Genomic DNA, 25,795 nt, shown 5'->3' with positions numbered 1-25,795 from the left:
TAGAGGGCTTCTCTATTTATTCTGTATGCTATTTAAATACATCCCTCGTTACCATAAAATCTGAATGGCTTCAAATAGTGCCTTAAATGACATGACTAACATCAGTCATGTGTTTTCTTTTCTTTCATTCTCTCCCTAGCAGGAGAATTGTATGTGCAATATAGTTTTCTTTTGGTAGGTTTTTAAAATGTACATGCTGCTATTTGTTGGACAGAGAAAGCAGGTCAAAGAAGTGTGTCTTGCACTTGAAATGGAAGGGGGTGATGTTTGTAATCCTACCTTAGTTCACGTAGGAGTTCATTTCACAGTCTTGGACTTGCCCCTGAGAAAGCTCTGCACAGGTGACCTTTAGCCATATGGTAGAACGTTCCTTTCCACCTGAGAAACTGAGTTGTTGACCACTGTCCTCATTCCCGTGTATTAAGTGTTCTTTTAGATATCCTGGGCCAAGACAACTCAGTGTCTGGAAGATAAGGACTAAGGCTTTGAACTTAATATTCTGTAAGAAGCCAGTGTAGAGAGTGAAGGACAGATCTGATGTGCTTGCAGTATCCTGTGTTGCTTAGGAGACACTGCAGAAATGTGTCCTAGCTGTAGTTTCCTAAAGGCTCATGGCTTCATACCCTCATATGTTGCATTGCTGTAGTCCAGATAAGCAATGAAAGAGTCATTGCATAACTGAGGCCAGGTCGTTATTGGAATCTTAAAGGTAATCACAGATTGTACAAGGTATTACTTATTATCTTTGGATAGAGGGAATTCTCCGTTTGTCCAGTTTATGTTCACTGTGCACTAGTCAAACAGTGCAAAGCAGACTAAAGTGGACCTGTGACTCCAACCTGGGCTGTGATTTTCTTGACATCTCGGAAGCAGTGTACCAGGAGAGCCAAGGTGAGGAGGATTGTTTGCGCTGTACCACTCCAGTATGGCCCCCTTACTTGTCCCACACAACTTGACTAAGTCTAACTTAAGTATTTTTGGCTGCTAGCTCAACCTTCCATGAGTGAGTTAGCAGCAGGTGACTTTTTTGCAGCCACTTGTCACATAGATGCAGAGCTAGTCGTCTTAGGAATCTCCTATTAAAAAGCTTCTTGTGTTGTGGAATATTAATGTGGTCCTGAAAAAGCTGATGAAAGTGTCTCTTGGACCTCTCAGTTCCTTTGAGCTTATTTTGGGGTGTTTTTTGCATCAAGGGTCACTAACCAGGAAAGTGATTTCAATTTGCAGGATTTCAGGCCCTAATGGCAGTTTCACTTTGTTTCAGATTTTACAAGGATAAAGTAGGGCTAAGAACTCATGATAGATTCCTCTTAAAGATTGTGGTGGCATTATACACTAATAAGCATAATATCCTGTCAACATTTCTTAACACCTGCACCCCCATTCCATTGAGACCTTTATTCTTATGGTCTATATCAAAAGATCTTAGTTTTTTTTATTGAGCAGACTATGGCCCTTAATGTCCATCTGGCATTCTTGTTTCATATAAATTTGCTGAGCAGTGTAGTTGGTGGATCTTCTATGGTTTTGATATGGCCAGTCTAAAGCTAGAAGATTCTGTCAAGGCTCATGGTCAAAGGTGAGAAAAATTCCTCACAGGTTTTCCATTTTTTAACTTTAACATATATTTTCACATGCTCATAATGTTAAAATTTCCTTTTGTGTAGAAACTTCTATACCTAGCCTTAACCCCCTAAAAATGAGATTTTTTTCCCTCATATTTTGAAAAACTAAGGGAACTTTCATGTAGCTGTTTGAATTCTGTAAATAGGGAAAAATACCTTTCTTATCTTTTTTTAAAATCTGAGTCTTTTTAGACAGAATTACAGGAAAAACAGCTGAAACTTAGTTTCCATGTAAATAACCTTCAGTAAGGAGTGTCTTTTTGCTGACTTCTCAAGGAAATGGTAAGTTGTGTTAGACTAGTTATGCCGGTAAACTTGAACACTTTATATGTCAGATGAGTAAATTGTGTTCTTTGGAACTAGGTTTTGTGCTGATTGACTTAAATTTAAAATATATGCCTTAAAGTTAATATGGAATGTTAAGGTTCTTATGAAGTGTATAAAAACTTGACTTACCAGTAATACATTAATGGAACAAATATTGGATGGATGATGGATCAACAGCTACTTTCAAGATGAGATTTGAAACCACAGAATTTTGTAGTACTGCTTTGAATGTAATGCAAATTATTTCCTTTTTTTTTTTGTATTCTCATTACTATTATCTCTTTCTCTAAAATATTGTCAGACTTTGTATGTAGACAGTCTTCCTTTGCTCACTCTTGTCCCCAGCAAAAGCCAAGAGAAACATCATTTGGTTTATGAATAGACTTGGAAGGATTAGATTTTTATCAGTAAATGTTGATTTCACTGTATACATTCAAACCCAGACAGAATATTTCCATAGGTAATAACTGAAATGTACAGATGCACAAAGTAAGAAAACTACTTGAGAACTTACTAGAATTTGATTTAAGGATATTTGCTTTGTATATTTTGCAATGTGATGCTTACAATTCAGTTTTAACTGTTATAAAGCCTTAACTTTTTGAATCTCGGCATCTGTCATTAAATAATTCTGATCTCCCCTCACCTCCCCCCACTGACTGTACCCACTGTAACTTCCAACAATTGTGAAAATATAAATCAACAAAAATAAAAATGCTTAAAAATAAACATTGACACGTCAATTATTAAAAAAAAAAAAAATTCTGCCCAGCTTATTTATGATGCTAAATATGCACAGATACATCTGAGAAAGCTCCTCTCTACATAAAGACCGAGTTGCTTTTTTGGTAATTGAAAACAGAGGAAGAAAGTTATGAACCTCCTATAGTGGTGTGGTTTTGTGGTAGTTGTTTTTAAAGTGAAATACCGCAGATTAGCTTCCTCCTTCCTTTTGTTAAAAGGAAACAATAGGATCAGAAAAATGAAACTACTCAAATGTCTCTGCTACTGACGTTAGTTGATAGTTAAGAGTATATACCAAACGACCTTTTTCTCCTAGAGGGAAAATAAGACTAAATGATTCTTCAGTCATTTCACTAGTCAGTTAAACTTCTTATTTCGTATACTTAGCAATTGCCATGTACCTATTTTGGGAAGGGGAAAGTTGAGGTGATCGATTTACAAATTAGTCCCAATTTTACACTAATCAGGCTCTTTATTTAGGAATGAAGGATTTTAGGCCTACAGTAGAAATAGAAAATGCCTTGTAGTTTGACCTACCTTGGGCAGTGATAACCTTGGCCTGCACCTTTGGGCATTATATTCCACCATTCATCATCTTTTCAGTCTATGAATCTGTACTCTACCACAAACCAAAGTTCCAGTTTGCATTGTAGACTATTTAAATGTCACTGCAGAATTATCGATTGCATTAGCTTGATTTCTGGCAAAAAGCCCAATGCTGATACAACAAATCAGTTCTTTAAATTAGAAGAAATGAATGGCATGTGTAGTTCTAAACTTGAATGATTAAATAAGCACAGATGAGGGTTCTCAGTTGATTAAACTAGTGAGGCAGATTGCTGCACACCTGAGATATATTGCTGACATGCAATTTGTACATCTATCACAGTAAACCCAATAAAATTTATTTCTAAAGTCCTCCATTTATGCAAGAGCTGACAACTCCTTGACCTGTCTCCAATACTGTTGCTGTATTTTCTGTCGCATCAGAGGGCCACTAACCATTGAACAGTCTCTCATAAATTTCAGTAAATTAAGAAGATTCCAATACTTGCATAAATGGATATAGAAGTATATAACGCTTCAGATCTAAAATGTGATTAGTAAGCATTGATATTCTTTAGACTTGTGATACTTGTTGACTAAATTTCCATTGAACTTCAGATTGAAAATTTTGTTTTCATATTTCATTCCGACTATGGTACAGAAAGGAGAATATTCCCTAAGAGTTATTTGGCTGTAGAATTGAAGCTGAAACCGTAACACTCAGCACTCTTTTTTGCTTCAAGCTGTAGGCTGAATTAATTAAAAAACTCACAAGACTAGCCCGAAGGAGTAGTAAATAGCAAAGTGTAAATGGAAATCTGTACTTAATGCAAAAAAATGTGGTGTGGTTTTGAGGGTTTTTTTTTTGTTTGGTCGAAAGTATTGAGTGTATTTCGTCTTCAGAGCTTGTCTTTCCTAAATTGAGTGAACTTCAAATGTTTTTTATGGGTCAGAATAGTAAAAACTGGAAGCTTGTTGTATTTCTAATTTGCGTAATATTGTTTTTGTTTCTGTGGAGCAGTGGGTAACTAGTACAAACCTGAGTGGCGTTATTGACACCTTGAAGGCTGTAACAGTATCTGTTATGGGAAAATTCACTTCTGGACAAAACTTAAATTCAGGTTGGTTGTATGTTTTATGACATAATGTACAGTTGTAATTCACTGATCAGTATATTGCACAATGCTGCAAAGGCTCATGAACAGGTGCACTGGAAAACTGCAGAAGCTGATAGTGCATTTTCCTGTTCTTGAATGGACAACCGTAATTCTGGATTTCTTAACAATTGAGTGCTTGACTTTGAACCATAATTTTCTTTTAACAAGGTTTATATAATATCAATATTTGTGCAGCTACTCAAATTAATAGAGTCTTAACCTAGGAAGCAAATGTTATTGGTTGGAGTACTGTTTTGCTTGGTAAGCTTTCCTTGGACTAAAATCAAATATGTCATATATTAGTACGCAGTATGATATATTAAGAGTGTCATTGATTGTTGTTTTTTTTTCAAGTTGAAGTTTTAAAGTTGCTTAAACGTATTAACACACTCATGAGAATCATACTGAAGCCTGACTGCTATATTACCTCTTCAATGCTCAGTCATATGCAAATTAGTTTGCTGTTATACTATTACTCATTAGTGCTGAGCTGCTAGTTTTTAGGTTATATTTGTTTAGAAAAATATAACCTCGTTTGTGGTGGTTGTTGGTTGTTCATAGAGATGGAAAATCAGTCAGTCTGTTCTAGAATCTATTAGCATCCTTATGGTATTTTTCTTTTTTGTTATGATATAGTAATTATGCATGTTTCAGTCTTCTAAATAAACATGTTTCCATGGTTTTAGTTCTTAAGTCAAACTGTTGATCTTATGTTGCTTAAAAAAAAATGATTTCCCTTCAGAGAAGTGTATCCAAGATTTATCCTGGCTGCTAATTGGTTTCCAGGCAGAGTTTAAAGTGCTGATCTTTGATCTATAGACTTAAAGGATTTGAGATCTACCAACTTGAGAAGCTGCCTATCTGCCACAGTTTGCAGTTAGCAGAGGCGCACATTGATACTATCATCAGTACAGAGTCTGCTTTCTGTTTGTGATGATACATTGTGTTGTAAGGTATCAAAGCTAATACCGGATATGGAAAAATATCTTATAATTTAGCGTTTTAGCTAGAAGTTTCACAAGTAACTATGTATGTTAAATTATAACAGGAGTTGTGTGGACTCTCTCAAACAGAAAATTCCTTTTTTCTTTATGTTCAGGGCTTGTGGATTTAAATTACTGCACATATTCACTTTTCTGTAATTGATAATATAAGATTATTCTGTTTCTTTGAAATGGAGCCATTCTTAGAATCATAGAATATCAGGGTTGGAAGGGACCTCAGGAGGTCATCCAGCCCCCTGCTCAAAGCAGGACCAATCCCCAGGTTTTGCCCCAGATCCCTAAATGGCCCCCTCAAGGATTGAACTCACAATCCTGGGTTTAGCAGGCCAATGCTCGAACCACTGAGCTATCCTGCCTCCCGAATGGAATAGTTGCAGCCCATTAAAGCAGTGGTTCTCAACCTTTTCAGACTACTGTGCCCCTTGTCTGATTTGTCTTGCGTACCCCAAGTGTCACCTCACTTAAAAGCTACTTGCTTACAAAATCAGATATAGAAATACAAAATTGTCATAGCACACTACTACTGAAAAATTGCTTACTTTCTCATTTTTACCATATAATTTATAAAATAAAATGATGGGAATATAAATATTGTACTTACATTTCAGTGAAATGTATAGAGCAGCATAAAACAAGTAATTTTATGAAATTTTAGTTTGGACTGACTTCTCTAGTGCTTTTTATGTAGCCTGTTGTAAAAGTAAGCAAATATCTAGATGAGTTAATGTACACCCTGGAAGACCTCTGCGTAGCCTCTTGAGAGCCACTGCATTAAAGTATGAAAGAAGTATGTGTATCATACAATCAAAGACTTGAATCCTATAAACGTAATGTCTTCCTGTGTCACCCCGCCAAGGGTGGGGGACAAGGGGCAAAACAGGTTTAGCTGCCCTCTTCCTTGTGAACATATTCTGTGGGTAAATTATTTTATGCAAGTCCGTAAACTGTTCTTGAAGGCTTTTTGCTTGTAGATCGCCACAGTAATAAAGTGTTCATAGTCTTAAGTAATGGTTAAACTGCTGTCTGGAAAAGCTATTATCAATAGAGGTGTCAAGGTTCCTCCCCCACTCTGAACTCTAGGGTACAGATGTGGGGACCTGCATGAAAAAAACCTCCTAAACTTATCTTTACCAGCTTAGGTCAAAACTTCCCCAAGGTACAAAATATTCCACCCTTTGTCCTTGGATTGGCCGCTACCACCACCAAACAAATACTGGTTACTGGGGAAGAGCTGTTTGGACACGTCTTTCCCCCCAAAATACTTCCCAAAACCTTGCACCCCACTTCCTGGACAAGGTTTGGTAAAAAGCCTCACCAATTTGCCTAGGTGACTACAGACCCAGACCCTTGGATCTTAAGAACAATGAACAATCCTCCCAACACTTGCACCCCCCCTTTCCAGGGAAATGTTGGATAAAAAGCCTCACCAATTTGCATAGGTGACCACAGACCCAAACCCTTGGATCTGAGAACAATGAAAAAGCATTCAGTTTTCTTACAAGAAGACTTTTAATAGAAATAGAAGTAAATAGAAATAAAAAAAAATCCCCCCTGTAAAATCAGGATGGTAAATACTTTACAGGGTAATTAGATTCAAAACATAGAGAACCCCTCTAGGCAAAACCTTAAGTTACAAAAAAGATACACAGACAGAAATAGTTATTCTATTCAGCACAATTCTTTTCTCAGCCATTTAAAGAAATCATAATCTAACACGTACCTAGCTAGATTACTTACTAAAAGTTCTAAGGCTTCATTCCTGGTCTATCCCCGGCAAAGACAAAATATAGACAGACACACATACCCTTTGTTTCTCTCCCTCCTCCCAGCTTTTGAAATTATCTTGTCTCCTCATTGGTCATTTTGGTCAGGTGCCAGCGAGGTTACCTTTAGCTTCTTAACCCTTTACAGGTGAGAGGAGATTTCCTCTGGCCAGGAGGGATTTTACAGGGGTTTACCCTTCCCTTTATATTTATGACACGCCCCCCAAATCTCAGCTAGGGTGAAACACTGGCTGGGATTTCTTCCTGGAGCTCTAGGAAAAACAGAGTTAATAAGACACATGCATCTCTAAATATACTACCAAGTACATAAAGACTAACAATATTTTCTACATCTCAAGGACGATTTTAACCAGTTGATTCTGGGAAACTTTCACGGGAGAGTGCATCAGCCACTTTGTTAGAAGCTCCTGAGATGTGTTGGATGTCAAAATCAAAATCTTGGAGAGCTAAACTCCACCGAAGAAGTTTTTTGCTATTTTCTTTGACCGTGTGAAGCCACTTCAGTGCAGCATGGTCGGTTTGCAGGTGGAAACGCCGTCCCCAAACATATGGGCGTAGCTTTTCCAGAGCGTAGACAATGGCGTAACATTCTTTTTCAGTGACTGACCAGTGGCTTTCCCTCTCAGACAGTTTTTTGCTGAGAAACACTACAGGGTGGAATTCTTGATCAGGTCCTTTCTGCATTAAAACTGCTCCCACACCACGCTCGGACGCATCTGTGGTTACTAGGAACGGTTTGTCAAAGTCTGGGGCCCTTAGTACAGGGTCAGACATGAGTGTTGCTTTAAGCTTGTTAAAGGCCTTCTGACACTTTTCGGTCCACTGAACCGCATTTGGCTGTTTCTTTTGGTTAGGTCTGTCAGTGGGGCGGCGATTTGGCTGTAGTGCGGTACAAATCGTCTGTAATAACCGGCCAAGCCTAAGAAGGATTGAACCTGTTTCTTTGACTTTGGGACAGGCCACTTTTGGATAGCATCCACTTTGGCCTGTAGGGGGCTGATAGTTCCTTGACCCACCTGGTGTCCAAGGTAAGTCACTCTGTTTAGGCCTATTTGACACTTCTTAGCCTTAACAGTTAGTCCTGCCTCCCTTATGCGCTCAAGGACTTTTTGTAGATGTTCCAGGTGGTCTGCCCAGGAATCCGAAAATATGGCCACATCGTCAAGGTAGGCGACTGCATATTCTCCTAATCCTGCTAGGAGACCATCTACAAGTCTTTGGAAGGTGGCGGGTGCATTTCGCAGCCCGAAAGGGAGTACATTAAATTCATACAGCCCGAGATGTGTGGTGAAGGCTGACCTTTCCTTGGCAGATTCATCTAGCGGTACCTGCCAGTACCCCTTGGTTAAGTCCAAGGTAGAGATGAACTGGGCCCGTCCCAGTTTCTCTAATAGTTCATCTGTGTGTGGCATTGGATAGTTGTCTGGGCGAGTTACAGCATTTAGCTTACGGTAGTCCACGCAAAAACGTATTTCCCCATCTGGTTTGGGAACTAGAACCACTGGAGATGCCCATGCACTTTCAGAGGGGCGGATTACACCCATCTGTAACATATCCCGGATCTCCCGTTCTATAGCAGTTTTAGCTTGAGGAGACACCCGGTAAGGTTGGACTCTAATTGGGCGAGCATTACCTGTGTCAATGGAGTGGTATGCCCGTTCAGTCAGTCCTGGGGTGGCTGAGAACGTTGGCGCGTAGCTAGTGCACAGCTCCTGGATCTGCTGTCGCTGCATACGCCCAAGGGTCATGGAGAGGTTCACCTCTTCCACACCACCAGCACATTTCCCTTCGTAGTAGACACCTTCAGGCCACTCAGCGTCGTCTCCTCCCTGGGCTGTAAACTGACAAACCTTTAATTCTCTGGAATAAAAGGGCTTTAGAGAATTAATATGGTACACCTTAGGCTTTCGGTTGGAGGTGGGGAATGCTATGAGATAATTAACAGCTCCCAGGCGCTCCTGGACCGTGAACGGCCCTTCCCACGATGCTTCCATTTTATGGGCCTGGAGCGCCTTTAAGACCATGACCTGGTCCCCTACTTTGAAGGAACGCTCTCTGGCATGTTTATCATACCAGGCTTTTTGCTCTTTTTGAGCATCCTGTAAGTTTTCTTTAGCAAGGGCTAAAGAGGTTCGGAGGGTGTTTTGTAGGTTGGTTACAAAGTCCAGAATGTTAGTTCCTGGTGAAGGTGTAAATCCCTCCCATTGCTGCTTCACCAACTGCAATGGCCCCTTAACCTCACGGCCATATACAAGTTCAAATGGGGAAAACCCTAAACTGGGGTGTGGTACAGCTCTGTAGGCAAAGAGCAACTGCTGCAACACTAGGTCCCAATCATTGGAGTGCTCATTTACGAATTTACGTATCATGGCCCCCAAAGTTCCATTAAACTTCTCCACCATGCCATTTGTTTGATGGTGGTAAGGAGTGGCAACCAAGTGATTTACCCCATGAGCTTCCCAAAGGTTTTTCATAGTTCCTGCCAGGAAATTAGTCCCTGCATCTGTGAGGATGTCGGACGGCCAACCTACCCTGGCAAAAATGTCTGCTAGTGCCTGGCACACACTGTTAGCCCTGGTGTTGCTTAGAGCTACTGCTTCCGGCCATCGGGTGGCAAAATCCATGAAAGTCAGTATGTACTGCTTTCCTCTGGGTGTCTTTTTCGGAAAAGGACCCAGAATATCCACAGCTACTCGCTGAAATGGAACTTCAATGATGGGGAGTGGCTGGAGAGGGGCTTTGACCTGGTCTTGGGGCTTTCCCACTCTTTGGCACACCTCACAAGACTGGACATAGGTAGAAACATCCTTGCCCATTCCCTCCCAGTGGAATGACCCCCCCAAACGGTCTTTGGTCCTGTTCACCCCAGCATGGCCACTAGGGTGATCATGGGCTAAGCTCAAGAGCTTGGCCCGGTATTTAGTTGGAACTACCAACTGTCTCTGAGGATGCCAGTCTTCCTGGTGTCCACCAGAAAGAGTTTCCTTGTATAAAAGGCCTCTTTCTACAACAAACCTGGATCGATTAGAAGAGCTGAGAGGCGGTGGGTTGCTCCGTGCCGCCGTCCAAGCTCTCTGGAGGCGTTCATCTGCTTCCTGTTCGGTCTGGAACTGTTCCCTTGATGCTGGAGACATCAGTTCTTCATTGGATTGTGGACCTAGGCTTGGTCCCTCTGGAAGCGATATAGGGGATGGAGCTGTTTCTGTTGACTGTGAACCGCTCTCCGCTGGTGCACTATGTTGGGATTCAGGCTCCGGCTGAGCCTCTTGTGTCGGGTTATCGGCTGCTGCCGGTTCAGGGTCGGTGGGGCCCTCTAGTGTTGAGGTTGCAAGTACTGGATTCAGGGCTGACAATGGGTCTGGTGTTGGTTGTTCGGCTGGTTCCGGTTCTGGGACTGGTTCCATCTGGGTCTCTGGGACTGGATCCACTACTGCTGTTGCAGACATTGGTCTGGGGTCCGGATCCATCACCTCTGACCGGGTCCTGATAGAAGTTTCCGGAACAGAGCTAGGCCTCACGGCTTGGTTAGCCTGGCTGCGGGTGACCGTTCCCACCCTCTTGGCCTGCTTCACATGATTGGCCAAGTCTTCCCCCAACAGCATGGGGATGGGATAATCATCATAGACTGCAAAAGTCCACGTTCCGGACCAGCCCTTGTACTGGACAGGCAACTTGGCTGTAGGCAAATCGAAAGAGTTGGACTTGAAGGGTTGAATCGTCACTTGGATCTCTGGGTTGATTAAATTGGGGTCCACTAAGGAAGCATGGATAGCTGACACTTGTGCTCCGGTGTCCCTCCACGCGGTGACCTTCTTCCCGCCCACACTCACAGTTTCCCTCCGCTCCAAGGGTATCTGGGAGGTATCTGGGCCTGTGGACCTCTGGTGCGATTCCGGTGCAATGAACTGTAATCTGTTGGGGTTCTTGGGGCAGTTGGCCTTTACATGCCCCAGCTCGTTACATTTAAAACATCGTCCAGCTGACTGGTCACTGGGGCGAGGAGGGTTGCTGGAGAACGGGGTGGAGGGACGATAAGGGGTCTGGAGGGTTCTTTGGGAGGTAGGTGGGGCTTTGGGCGGCCCCCGGTAATAGGGTGTGGTCTGGGGTTGTCCCTTCTGGTCTCCGCTCCAACTGCGACCAGTTTTCTTCTTCTCTGCCACCTCCACCCATTTGGCTCCAATCTCTCCTGCCTCGATCACAGTTTTGGGCTTCCCATCTAGGATGTATCTTTCTATTTCCTCAGGAACACCCTCTAAGAATTGTTCCATTTGCATTAGGAAGGGCAAATTTACTGGAGATTCAACACTTGCTCCGGATATCCAGGCCTCCCAATGCTTCACAATGTGGTAGGCATGTCGGGTAAATGACACATCTGGTTTCCACCTTAGGGCTCTGAACCTCCGACGAGACTGCTCGGGTGTTATCCCCATTCTGACTCTCGCCTTGGATTTAAACAGTGCATACTTGTTCATGTGTTCTTTAGGCATTTCAGCTGCCACCTCAGCTAAGGGTCCACTGAGCTGCGGCCTCAGCTCTACCATGTATTGGTCAGTAGAGATGTTGTACCCAAGGCAGGCCCTTTCGAAGTTTTCTAGGAAGGCCTCAGTATCATCGCCTGCTTTGTAGGTGGGGAACTTTCTGGGATGGGAAGTGGTACTTGGAGAAGGATAGCTAGGGTTTGTTGGGATATTCTCCTGAGCCTTTATCTTCTCTATCTCCTCCACATACTTCCTCTCTTTTTCCTTCTCCTCCAGCTCTTTGTCCCTTGCTTCCATAGCTCTCCTGTGAGCAGCCGCTTGGTGTTGTTCTGCCTCTTTCGCTGCCTCTTTCGCTGCCTCCCTTTCTTGTTCCTTCTCCTCCTTCTTCAGCCGCATGAGTTCTATCTGTCTTTCATGTTCCCTTTGTCTTTCCTCAGCCTGAAATCTGGCTAATTCCAGCCGTAGTCGAGCCGCAGATATTGTCATTCTAACCTCTCTGTTTTTAACTAACTTTACACCCGAGGTTTAGAAATAAACAAAAAAAAACTTGGCTGTAAAATTTTGCTGTGCTGGAATAGAATACCTATTCTCTGATAGTGATTGTCAGCCTACAAAAAAAAAAAAAAAAAAAAACAATTCCCTTGTCTCTGCTCTGGGCCCAAATCAAAGCAAAAACTTCCAGCTACTTTGAAACCTGTTTACCCAGCCCAAAGAAAAACCAAGTTTCCTTTTTAAACTTGTGCTCCTTGTAAAAAATCAAAATCCAAAAAAAAAAACCCTTGCCACTTTTGTCTCCAGGCAAATGGGTAGAACACCCCCCCTTCTACTTACTTTTAGGGAAAAAAAAAAACTCTGGGTTGGAAGACTGTGAATTTCCCTGCAGGAGTTAAGTACCCTGCCTCCAGGCAAAGAAAACCTGCAATTCACAAAGATAATCCCCTTTTGTCTCTGCTTGGCCACAAAGCAGAGGAAAAAAAACAAGCTGCTTTCAGTTTCAGCTGCTTCTGGACTTCCTTTTTAAAAATCTGTATTTCTAGTTCAACAAAATCTCAACTGGATCTCAAAATGATTTCAGGTTAATCCCACCACTCTGCCACCATGTCAAGGTTCCTCCCCCACTCTGAACTCTAGGGTACAGATGTGGGGACCTGCATGAAAAAAACCTCCTAAACTTATCTTTACCAGCTTAGGTCAAAACTTCCCCAAGGTACAAAATATTCCACCCTTTGTCCTTGGATTGGCCGCTACCACCACCAAACAAATACTGGTTACTGGGGAAGAGCTGTTTGGACACGTCTTTCCCCCCAAAATACTTCCCAAAACCTTGCACCCCACTTCCTGGACAAGGTTTGGTAAAAAGCCTCACCAATTTGCCTAGGTGACTACAGACCCAGACCCTTGGATCTTAAGAACAATGAACAATCCTCCCAACACTTGCACCCCCCCTTTCCAGGGAAATGTTGGATAAAAAGCCTCACCAATTTGCATAGGTGACCACAGACCCAAACCCTTGGATCTGAGAACAATGAAAAAGCATTCAGTTTTCTTACAAGAAGACTTTTAATAGAAATAGAAGTAAATAGAAATAAAAAAAAAATCCCCCCTGTAAAATCAGGATGGTAAATACTTTACAGGGTAATTAGATTCAAAACATAGAGAACCCCTCTAGGCAAAACCTTAAGTTACAAAAAAGATACACAGACAGAAATAGTTATTCTATTCAGCACAATTCTTTTCTCAGCCATTTAAAGAAATCATAATCTAACACGTACCTAGCTAGATTACTTACTAAAAGTTCTAAGGCTTCATTCCTGGTCTATCCCCGGCAAAGACAAAATATAGACAGACACACATACCCTTTGTTTCTCTCCCTCCTCCCAGCTTTTGAAATTATCTTGTCTCCTCATTGGTCATTTTGGTCAGGTGCCAGCGAGGTTACCTTTAGCTTCTTAACCCTTTACAGGTGAGAGGAGATTTCCTCTGGCCAGGAGGGATTTTACAGGGGTTTACCCTTCCCTTTATATTTATGACAAGAGGTATTGGGATGGGCTCTGAAAAAAGAGACTCATCTGTGTGGGGAAAAGAGGAGAGGGGTTCTTTCCCCTTTTGATGTCTGCTTGTGGTTAATAGATGTCAGATTAAAAAGGCAAATGCTGTCAAGAATAACACTAGAGTTCCAATTACTCAAAGTTAATTTATCTTTTCTTCATCCCATATTTGCATGTTTTTTTCATAATAGTCCAACCTGGCTTCTGAGCCCGTGTTCTCCTGTTGTATCTGAAAATTGCATTGCTTGGCAAGCTGCATCTCAAGATTTCAATTTTCCTTATTTTTATTCCCCATCAATAAAATAACTACGTCCAAATATTACCCTGGTATGACTTCATTCAGTAAGTATTCTGTTTAGAGAGGAGCCTAATAAGGGGAAAATGTATCTCAAACACAAAATAACAAATGGCAAATGAAAGAATTACTGTTTTGCATGACAAGAATCTAGGAATAAAAATTTAAAATTTGATTAAAAGAAATATATATATTTTAACTAGTTACTTATTAACTTCTTATTGTTACAGAGTAACACTGAGACAGAGGTTAGTCGGATTCAAAAAATTAATAAATCCAGAACTCCAAAATTCAAAACTAGAACTTTTTCATAGTTCGTGTCTGATACGTGTATAATGATATCATGTATCGTGATGCAACCATCATGCTTCATGGTATAAGCAAAACAGAAACTGAGTATTTGGATGAAACTTCTGTTGGCAGGTTATTTCATAATTCTCCATTTGGTTCCTGATCCTGGCCATTGGATGTGGATGACAATTCCTAGGTGTCTCTCATCAGACCTCAGGGTTTCCTTTCTAGGTCTCCTCTTTCTTTTAGGGCTCTGCTTTAATTTTTGTTGTGTCAAAAATTTCCCCCGTGGGTGTTTATAGAGTCCTGGTTTTTGTGAGGAGAGTTCAGGATGACTTCTAGCCATGTGGTAATTCGCTGTTTTTCATCACTTGATTTTGAGTCTCCTCCCTAATATTCCTGCTTCCTCAGTCTTAAGAAAAACAACCAAAAGGATTAGGGTTAAGATGTATAGTGTGGAGGAAATTAATGAACAATGTAACAAAATTCAAAAACAACCCCGTAAGTAAACCCACAGTCTCTACAAAGAATTTACATTTGTAGTACATCGTACTTGAAAAGGAATTATAGTACTTTTCAATTCAAACTTGTTAAGATTTGTACAAGAACGGCTTGTCTTCACGGTGCACAATAGCTTTTGAATCCAGCCAATGATGATGTAATTATAACTGCTAAATTTTCTTTGCTACTTTTTCCAAAAGCACAGCTGCCCTTCAAAATTTGGCCTTTGAGGGTGGGTAGGCATCTTAACAGATTCAAACATTTTGCTATAAATTGACCCTAGGTACATTTGCTGACTTGCTTATCTCTAATTTTAGTTAGTAACAAAGCAATTATTGTACATTAATTACTGAACTAAGAGGAAATATTTCAGCAAGCCCAACTTTTGTTTTGTATATCCTTATGTCTTTTATATACATTAATTGGGTTTGCTTTTGAGTGAGCTGTCAGGACACTGGTGGCATGCTTATATCTTTGGCTGTCATTCATAGTGATTTTACTTTTATTAGCCTTCTCTGGAAGTTGGTTCATATTAAGAAGGGTGTGCTTGTTTGTGTTGGCATAAAAGTGATAGCTTTAATAAAAACGATTTAGTTGACCAACATTTTCTCTTTTTATAAAGTGCTCTGAGCTGTTTTTTATTCCAACGTTATCAAAGTCTGTGGAGTCAGAACTCTTGAAAAGTGTTCCAAACCCCCTAGGAATATTAACCATGATAGACACTCTGATGCAAAGAACTTCACAGACCAGCAAATGTGTACCTCACCTCTGCGATGTAATCATTACCACTTTATATGTGGGAAAATGAATTAAGTAGCATGCCAAAGGCACAGGCAGTTAGTTCCTGAGCTAGAATTCTGAGTCAGGAATTCCTGGTGTTCAAACTTCTCACCTCCTCCCACTGACAATTTAACAAGTACAGTATTGCTCTGGACCCTTAATTTATTTTTTCCTTACACTAGCAAGTATATTAACATAGAGTAGGCTTATGAAGAATTTGTGCCTTCACTTAATTCCTGTCTGTGTGTCTTTTTTGTAACTTAAGGTTTTGCCTAGAGGGATTCTCTGTTTTGAATCTAATTACCCTGTAAGGTATTTACCATCCTGATTTTACAGAGGTGATTCTTTTTACTGTTTCTTCTATTAAAATGTTTCTTTTCAAGAACTGAATGTTTTTTTCATTGTTCTAAGATCCAAGGGTTTGGGTCTGTGGTCACCTATGCAAATTGGAGAGGATTTTTACCAAACCTTCCCCAGGAAGTGGGGTGCAAGGGTTGGGAGGATTTGGGGGGGAAAGACATTTCCAAACAACATTTTCTCAATAAACCCAGATAAACGTTTGGTGGTGGCAGTGGAAGTCCAAGGGCAAAGGGTAAAATAGTTTGTACCTTGGGGAAGTTTTAACCTAAGCTGGTAAAAGTAAGCTTAGGAGGTTTTCAGGTAGGTCCCCACATCTGTACCCTAGAGTTCAGAGTGGGGAAGGAACCTTGACATGCCTATTTTGTTTTAATATGCAAGGATGGTACACGATATGGTGTATTTTTTTTTTCCAAAGGTCTCTTCTACGTGTCTTTAAATTCTGGCAGACACCATGGTGAATGGGAAACCAGTGAGAGGCATCTGCAGAGAGTGATCCCTTCGAGTGAAAGGGAAGGATTTGATGGAGACACTGAGGAAAATGAAGCGCTTGCTGGGAGGAGGGTAAACTGGACACTTGGCAGGAGGAAAGGGGAAGAAATGTGGGGAAGGGAAGGGTTTTGAACCATATGGGCTGTGAGGGGATAGGCGGAAACTGCCATGGTCCTTGAGCAGATTCCTGTCACTTGGAGAGAAAGGTTATTCTTCTCCCACAACTTTCTGGGAAAAATTACTCCACTGTTGCTAGGATAACAACAAATTTGTTGTTCCTTGTATTTCTTTCCCATCAAATACAACCCAGTTCAAGGTTGCTGTACCAATATTTTTTTTCAAAGCTCTGCACAGCATGCAAGCTAACTATAAGAGGAGAATCTCTCTGTTAAGATAATGACCTCACATAACAGTGGTTTTTCACTATAAAAACTAAGATGTGGGTCAGCAGGAGACAGAACTCTCACAGCAGCTGGACAAGGAGTATGAAACTTCCTGTGGTGCAATTAAAATGACCACCCTTTCTCTGTGTGCAGACTTGAATGCAAACCCATCTGTTTGACTTAGCTTTCCCACACCAGTAGTTTAAAACACCTCAGCATCTTCATGTTGTGCGAGTTATAGAACTCTCTAAAAAACCCACTGTGCAATAATCTTCAACTTCTTTGAGTAGTGTCCCTATAAGTGCTCCACTGTAGGTGTGTGTATGTCTCCGTGCTGTCTGTCAGAGAATTTCAGTAGCAGTCCGTACTGATTGTGTGGTACCCCTCCAGCCGTAAGTCTAGCCGATGTGTGCTGGCATTCCCTCCTCAGGTTCTTCTCAACCACTCTAGGATGGAGACTGAGCTAGAGCTGTCTATTCGTGGATAGTTCACTTCTGTAGTTTTTCAAATGTTTGCTGCATTGACGCACCTTTTCTCTTAGTGCTTAATTGTTGGGGTTTTTTTAAGTTGGCTGTCCTGAAAAAGAAAAACAGAAAGGGTTAGCCTCCCGACAACCCTGGTGTGAGGGCGCCCCCCCCCCCGCCCCCCGGACAAGGGTATGTCTGGCTCCTCAGGCTTCAAAAAGTGTCTGGACAAGGGTATGTCTGGCTCCTCAGCCTTCAAAAAGTGTCATAACGGCAAAGAATTCATCCCAGTATTGGTGGGCATTCGCAGTGTATTCGCTGTCCCGGGAGAAGCATAATCCACCAAAGTGTGGTTGGTGCCCGCAGTGAAAACCCAGGTCCAGGAAGGACAGAGTTATGGCTAAAACTCCTGCTCATGGAGTTGGCCCTTCAACCCCTGGAGTCCCAGTGAGAGCTGTTACCGCAACCTTTTACATTGAAGGCAGGTGACCCGAAGAAAACATGCCACTCACTAAAGACCTCTAAGAAAAGGTCTGAGAGTCCCCATAGCGAGCCCAGATCGAGCCAGAAACTGTTTCTGGCTCAGTGACAACACCAAAGTCACCTACAGTTGGTACCCAGGGCATGCACGGTACCAAGCCGATAGACAGTCGGCGCTCCCAAAGACCCAATGGGCATGGACAAGGCAATACCAGTACCGCAGGGGCATGAGAAACAGACATTCCGCCCCAGGGACAGCTACATCCACAAAGCCACCAGCATTGACCCCAGTGCATATGGCACCGATGGACCATACAACCAGATTCGTGTCTCTGACAACCTTGGTACAAGCCTCCTGGCACCGACAGTCATTGGCACTGATACTGGTATCATTGCATCGACGGAATAGAGGTGCACATTGGACCTTTCAGTGTCCAACACACCAGACTCTCCCCTTCTCAGCAGCAGGACTCCGGTACAGAGTTCGCCAGGACTGGCAGACTCCATGACATCTCCAGGCCATGCATGACCTCTCTCCTATTCAAACTCGAATAGTGAGCCAGAGGACTTAGGCTCATCCTATCCACCTTATGGGCCTCATTCTCGCCATGGACACCAAGCGTACCAGCCAGGCTCTCAACCTCCGTGGTTCGGGAAGCTGTGGTTCCCAGCCGCCAGCTCTCTACCTGCAATGGCCATAATGGGACCCCTAGCAGGCCAAGAGACAACAAGCCTTACAGGCCCGCAGCATTGTATACCAGAAGGCAAAGAGGTATCTTCCTTCAGTAGCAGCATCAAAAGTGTCGGACCCTCCTGAACTATTGGGGGAGGAAGTGGAGGCCAAGGCACAAAAGGAAGGCACTCCTCAAGCCCGCCTGTCGTCATTCTCACTTGATGAGGCAGTGATCCATCCCCCCGCCCCGGCCCCGCCATCTTTGGCAGATGACTTTAAATCAGTGGTTTTCAAAGTTTTGTAACTTGGTGACCCCTTTCACACAGCAAGTCTCAGTGCGACCTCCCTCTTCTAAATTAAAAATACATATTTTATATTTAACACTATTATAAATGCTGGAGGTGAAGCAGCCTCCATCCCCATACCCCAACAGCTCGTGACCCCCACGTAATAACCTTGTGACCCCCTGAGGGGTCATGACTCCCAGTTTGAGAACACCTGCTTTAAGTCATTTCAGGACTTAGCTCAAAGAGTGGGTGAAGCCCTGCAAATACAGCTGCATGAGGTGACTGAGCCTCATCACAAATTGGTGGACATTCTCCATTCCCACGCACCTCAGGGGCAAAAGTTTCCACACTCATTACTTCCTGATACGGAAGAAAAAAGGAGGCTGGAGACCCATACTGGACTTCAGAGCGCTCAACAGATACATAAAAATTCAAGGTGGTCACCCTTTCAGTGATCATCCCAGCATTAGGAGGAGGAGACTGGTTCTTGGCCCTTGACTTTTAAGACCCATACGTTCACATCTCCATCATACCGAGGCACTGACGTTACCTCAGATTCACACTGGGCCAGAACCATACCAGTACAGAGTACTCCCTTTCTGCCTCTTACCAGCTCCCAGAGTATTCTCTAAGGTCCTTTCAGTAGTGGCAGCCCACCTACGCGCTCAAGAAAAATCATGATGCCCTACCTGGACGATTGCCTTCTCAGGGCATGATCCTTTGCAGAGGCCCAATGAGTCACTCAGGTCACGTGGGACCTGTTTCTGAGTCTGGGCCTGCAGATCAGTGAACAAAAATCTACCTTAAGACCAGTTCAAAGACTAGATTTATAGGAGCCAACTTCGACTCCATTCCATTGGGGGCACTCCTACCACATCACGGATTTCTCTGTCTCTCCTCATTGATAGAGACAATACAATCTAGTCCTCAAGTCTCAGCCAGGCACTGCCTTCAGCTTTTGGGGCACATGGCCGCAGGCAAATCAGTCATTGCTCGTACCAGACTACACATAAGATGCCTCCAAGCATGGTTTGGTTCAGTATACAGACCAAACAATATAAGCAATCTCCTTTCAATGACCAGCAGAGACAAGCAATCAAAAGAACATAAGAATGGCCATACTAGGTCAGATCAAAGGTCCATCTAGCCCAGTATCCTGTCTGCCGACAGTGACCAATGCCAGGTGCCCCGGAGGGAATGAACAGAAAGATAATTATCAAGTGATCCATCCCCGTCACCCATTCCCAGCAAATTCTTAGACTGATGGAAGGACCCATCCATAGTGTTAAACTTATAAGAAGCACATGGAATCTTTTTAAAGGGGATAAGACAATACGTCGAGTTTATTGAGAGTACAATTTAAGCAATGAAATCAGCATATGTTTCCATTCGTGCACGCGCGCGCACACACACACCCCAAAAAATTCTGCAGCTGGATCTTACAGTTACCAGTCCTTAGTGTTGCTTGGTCAGTTCCAGTGGCCAGCTGAAACTGCACATGAGGGAGAGGGAGCTGGGCTCTGTCGAATGCGTTCGAAGCTCCGATGTTGATACAGAATGAACCCAAAGTCCCATGGCAATACACCTTTCTTTTATAGTAATAAGTTCCCATACAAGTCTCTGGACCTTGCTGTGTTACACCGGAGCTGTTCAAGGTTGCTCCAATCGGCATTATTTGAGTTGTTACTGGAAGTTATCCACAGCTGTTTCTTATCTTGTCCCTCTGGCTTCACTCTTTATCTTGTCCTTGGGTGTATGCTTTTGCTTTATGGTCGTCAGTCTGCCATCTGGGTGAAAGCTGACACCTCTCGACACCTCCATTCCCTTCTTGACCGTCTGGCCTAGCTGGCTTTCATTTCTCAGTTAATTGCCATACATTCTTCACTCACACCAAACAGTAAATAAGGCAATTACAGCCATAAAACTTCTGTCCTTCTAAAAACAATCATTAACACAATCAGTAAAGAATAAACTCAAAACAATTTCTTCTTACTAATTCAAAGCTAGCAAAATGGAGTATAAGGCAAAATAAGCAAAATGGGATACAATTTTACTTGAGACAATTTCTTCCCGTCAGGCTTTTGGCCTACTATAGGGGGACACATCTCGAAGAACCATCATTCCTGCATAAGATGAGTAACTTCTGGCTAGGCTGGCACAGGGAAACTTGAGTCTTTTATTGGTTTTGGTTTTTGTTTGTGGAAAGCACTCCATAGTGTTATGTGACTTATTAAAACTTAAAGATGTCTCAGATAAAAAAGCAGTCTGCATCTTCCTAAATTATATCTGACAATGCATACTGTTTTGGGGTTTTGTCTGTGTGTTTTACCAAAAATGTTTTAAGCTATATTTTTCTGAAAAATGGGGTTTTAGATAAGAACCACTCATCACACATGTAGCTGTTGAAGGAATAAAGGAATGTGCTGTACTTGGATAAATCTTGTCACATTTAAAGAGATTAACACTGGAACCTTTTGATATTCTTCAAACATTACCTGCTTGGATACCCAATGTAGGGAAAGTGCATATCCTCAGTTCTGGAGCTAAAATTTTTCTGGATGGAAGTATGTCTTTGTGCCTCCCACCCAAAAATAGTAGGCCAATAGATGGATGAGTAACAATGGCGGCTAACTGTATTAATATCAGGCAGGAATGCGGTTAGAGAAAATTGCCTCTCCGTGTTTTAACTAGGTAAGGTAATTGAAGTGTACTTGGGCACACTTACTAAGGTTTGTGACTGTTGAATCTAAAGGAAAGAAAAGCTCACTGAGTTTGTTTGTTGTGGGTTTTGGTGCCCCACTCCCACCTACACTTGTCTTTTGGGATGATTCAGATGAAGTCCGCTATCTTCAAGCTCCACTCCACTCCAAGACAGAACAGACCCCGTCTCAAGCACTGCTCTGTGTGCTATGACTTTTACAAAAGTCACAAGCCATACAGCAAGTTGGAGGCAGCCATACAGAACTTTTGTTCGGCTCTGTGAGGGATTTGATGTAAAATTATCCATCCAGGTCCACTAAGTACAGTGCTGGCAGCCAAATGTGCTGCATGCCCAAAGGCTTAATGTCAGGTTTTTGACTGTCTTTATTAATAAACTGGTGGGGTGGTTCAAAATCCTTCAAATTAACAGAAAAAGCTCAAGGAAATGTTCTTTACGTCCTAGATTTAAACCCCATATCAGAAATTGTTACTTAAATATTGCTCAACATCCATTGTTTTGAAAAAAATTTTTTAATAAGGCAGGGCATATCTGAATTTCTTAGAGTATTAACTACATACTGCGCTATGGGGTAGGAAAGAAGAGCACCTGCAAGGAACATGTGTTCAGTCTACAAAGCCTGATTTTTTTCTCTTGGAAGTAACTGAAACTTCTTCTTCGAGTGCTTGTTCACGTCCATTCCACATTAGGTGTGCACGAGTGTCGGAAGCTTTTTCCCTTAGCGACTCCTGGCGGGGCCCCCGAGTGGCGCCACTGCGCCGTGCATATATACCCCTCTGGCATGACCCCCTCCTGTTCCTTCTTACCATCCATGGTGGCACTGGAACAGCCTCTCTCTCTTGTAGAAGAGCAGTCCCACGTAGCTGTTATCAGTAGCTGTTATCAGTTCGTTTATATACAGATTGTGGACACTCAAGTCATTAGGTGCATAGAGGCCTCCAGCACCTGCCCCAGGCTGCAGGGCATGCCGCAGGCCCACGGCTTTAAGGCTTGCGCCACCTGCCACAAACCTATGCCAGTTAGTGACCTCCACAACTCGTGTCTACATTGCCTGGGGGACGGACATCAAACTGAATGGTGTAGGATTTGCAAGGCATTTAAGACAAGGAAGGAAAGAAAGACTTTCGCCTAAAGCAGCTGTTGCTGGAGGCCGCATTGCAGCCGCCGGGCCTGGAGTGCCCGACGCCGGCTCAGGCTTCCTCGGTGTGTAGTGCCCCGGAGCCATCGAGAGACCTGGCACCGGCTAAGCACCGTAAACTGTGGGCCCGCCAGGCTAGGCCCCGGCGCTGCTCGTCCTCCCTGGTGCAGCCCCCGGTGCAGCCTAAAGGAAGGCGCGGTCCTTGCCCGCACAGGATGCCAGCGCCTCCCAAGGCCCCGAGCGCTGATAAGAGCGGGAAGGCCGCGGTACCGGCGGTCCCGGCAGCACAAGCCCCACTGAGCCCAGACCTAAGTGAGCTCAGTGTGGACGATGGGCTCGAGGGCATAACGGATCAGCCCTCTATGCCTGGCACCTTTTGAGGATGCAAAGGACCTCATCGAGCTGTTGGCAGCAAGCCTCCTCCTGTATCAGGAGAACCCTCCAGCATCCATGCCTTGAGTGCCGTCAAGGGGTAAGCCGGCAACGGTGTGCCGCTTGAGGACACCGTCCCGGCACCGCTCCCGGAGTTAGTCCCAGTCGAGCTCCAACTCTGCGGACTCACACTTGCCAGCGGCCCAGAAGGAGGTTGCGGCACCGGCAGCAAGTCAACGCAAAGAAGCACCGGAAAGGGCATGCCGCTCTCCGGCACCACCCAGAGACTGGCACCGGAAGGAGTTGAGACGGCCCTCGCCAGAGGACTCCCGCAGACGGTCCTGGTCCAGGGAATGCCGGTCCAGATCCCGGTCCCGGGGATACCGGTACTGCTCCCGCTAAGCCAGGAGCCGCTCGTTCTCCCTCCGACGCAGATTGTTGACACCGCCATGGCCTTTGCGATCGGCATCGCTGAAGTCCGGTGCTGACTCTAGCCGCTATAGCTACCCACACCGGGCCTCAGACAGCAGGGTCCCTCGGGAACTGGCAACCCCAATGGGGGCCGCCAGGCCATTGGTCCTTCTGGACCCCTGGGCCTATCAGGACCGCCAAGGGGCCCCGTCCAGGGCAAATTACTCAGTGCAGCGGTCCTGGTCCCCGCACCGATGCCAGACGGTGCCGAAGGCATCAGTATCCAGGCCTCCAGCATCCCCCCAGCATAGACCAGCACTGAGCCTGGTGCTGTCCCATGGACTCCCGCCCCGGCCTGAGCCGGAGGCCCCTCCCACGGGAAATGGGGAGCAGGAGGATCAACCAGAGGGGGTTGAGCAGCAGCTAATCTCCTTGTCTTCCCCTGATGAGGCGATGGCGGGTACAGAGATGTCCAGTCCTCCGCCGATAGACCATACAGCCCACCAGGAATTGCTGCGCAGTGTCGCCCAAAACTTGGGGTTGCAGGCCAAGGAGATGGTTGAGCAGGAGGACATTTTGAGCCCCGAAGGTCCATCCAGAATAGCGCTCCTGCTCATGAAGACCATTCAGTCCAACCATAAGACTATATGGCAGACCCCGGCCTCCAGCGCTCCAACGGCTAAAGGAGTGGAGCTTAAATACTTTGCCCCAGCTAAGGGCTATGAGTTCCTGTTCTGCCACCCGACTCCATGCTCCCTAGTGGTTTCAGCGGTAAATGAAAGGGAGCGCCATGGACAGCAGGCCCCGGCCCCTAAGGCCAAGGAGGCGAAACGCCTAGACCTTTTTGACAGAAAGGTGTACTCATCTGGTTCCGCATGGTCTTTCTCTGGGCACCATCATCCCTTCTCTGGATCCGGGGGACTGGTACGCCACCCTCGACATGAAGGACGCGTACCTTCATGTCGCCATCCACCCAGCACTTCGGTGGTTCCTACGCTTCACCGTGGGCCAAGAACAGTACCAGTTTGCGGTTCTCCCGTTGGGTCTAGCCATGGCCCCAAGGGTGTTCACGATGTGCATGGCGGTGGTGGCAGCCTTCTTATGGAGGCAGCGAATCCGGGTGAACCCATACCTCAATGACTGGCTCCTGGCGGGCCGATCCAAGGCAGAAGTGTGGCCATGTGGAGGTGGCCCTGAGATTGTTCCGTGAGCTGGGGCTCCTGGTCAACGTCCCCAAGTCCACACTCGTACCCACGTGGAGAGTGGAATTCCAGTATTCCAATTCTGGGCTATCTAGCAAGCGGTGGCCTCCCTGCCACATGGCGGCATGCGCGCACGCACGTGGTCAGACATGCCAGACTGAGGCTTAGGACTCTGCAGGCATGGCTCGCTCAGGTATACCACCCAGGCAGGGACCTCCTGGACTTGGTAGTGACAGCCCCAAGGGACGTGCTGGTCTCCCTGCTGTGGTGGCAGTCCCAGCCTGTGGTTTGCGAAGGCATCCCCTTTGCCGCCCCACAACCGGACCTGACGCTAGTGATGGATGTGTCACTCCATGGATGGGGGCTCACCTAGGGGACCTCATGACGCAGGGGTTGTGGTCCGGAGCAGAGCGGTCACTCCATATCAACGTGGAGGAGCTCAGGGCGGTTCGTCTTGCCTGCCAGACCTTTCACACCACTCTGAGTGGTCACAGCGTGTCAGTTCTGACAGACAACACTACTGCCATGTTTTATATAAACAAACAGGGCGGGGCTCGTTCCTCACCACTCTGTCGCGAGGCTCTCCTCCTCTGGGACCTGGCGTTCTATTTGGAGTGCACCAAGCCCTTTCGCAAATCTGCGCAGCTGTTAGTGGCTGTAGCCAAGAGGATGAAAGGCCTCCCAGTGTCGGCGCAGTGGATTTCATCTTGCATTACAAGCTGCATCCGGGCGTGCTATGAGCTCGCAGGTGTTCCGGCCCCAGCGGTCACGGCCCACTCAACCAGGGCGCAAGCGACTTCCACGGTGTTCCTGGCACAGGTCCTGATCCAGGAAATCTGCAGAGCAGCCACCTGGTCTTTGGTGCACACCTTCACGACCCACTACGTGGTCAACCAGCAGGCCAGAGAGGACGCAGCGGTTGGCAGAGCAGTCCTCTGAGCAGTTGTTCTGTGACTCCTACCCTCCTCCAGAGGTAAGCTTGTGATTCACCTAATGTGGAACAGATGTGAACAAGCGCTCGAAGAAGAATAAACGGTTACTTACTTTCTCGTAACTGTTCTTTGAGATGTGGTGTTCATGTCCATTCCACCACCCACCCGCCTACTCCTCTGTCAGAGTTCCCGGCAAGTAGGAACTGGAGGGGGTCAGGCTGGCAGGGGTATATATATGCACGGCGCAATGGCGCCACTCGGGCGCCCACCAGCCCAACGGGAGCTGCTAAGGGAAAAAGTTTCCG

The 25,795-nt window shown here is 44.7% G+C and overlaps 1 protein-coding gene across 2 annotated transcripts in view; it reads left to right on the top strand.

Annotated features, from left to right (window-relative positions):
• The window catches only part of WASL (WASP like actin nucleation promoting factor), an 84,323-nt gene that overhangs the window by 11,562 nt on the left and 46,966 nt on the right, over positions 1-25,795 (top strand). Inside the window, exons 1-2 of one of the 2 annotated variants that reach the window (XM_043550415.1) lie at positions 16,535-16,539; positions 22,767-22,771. The exons of the other annotated variant lie outside the window; for it this stretch is intronic. The gene's annotated coding sequence lies outside the window, so the exon portion shown is untranslated. Of the gene's footprint in view, positions 1-16,534; positions 16,540-22,766; positions 22,772-25,795 lie in introns of those variants that run through there. 2 annotated transcript variants of the gene reach the window in all.

The sequence above is a fragment of the Chelonia mydas genome, chromosome 1, assembly GCF_015237465.2.
Source record: "Chelonia mydas isolate rCheMyd1 chromosome 1, rCheMyd1.pri.v2, whole genome shotgun sequence".
In the NCBI taxonomy this organism is placed as follows: Eukaryota; Metazoa; Chordata; order Testudines; family Cheloniidae; genus Chelonia; species Chelonia mydas.
This window is presented reverse-complemented; position numbering and strand designations above follow the sequence as displayed.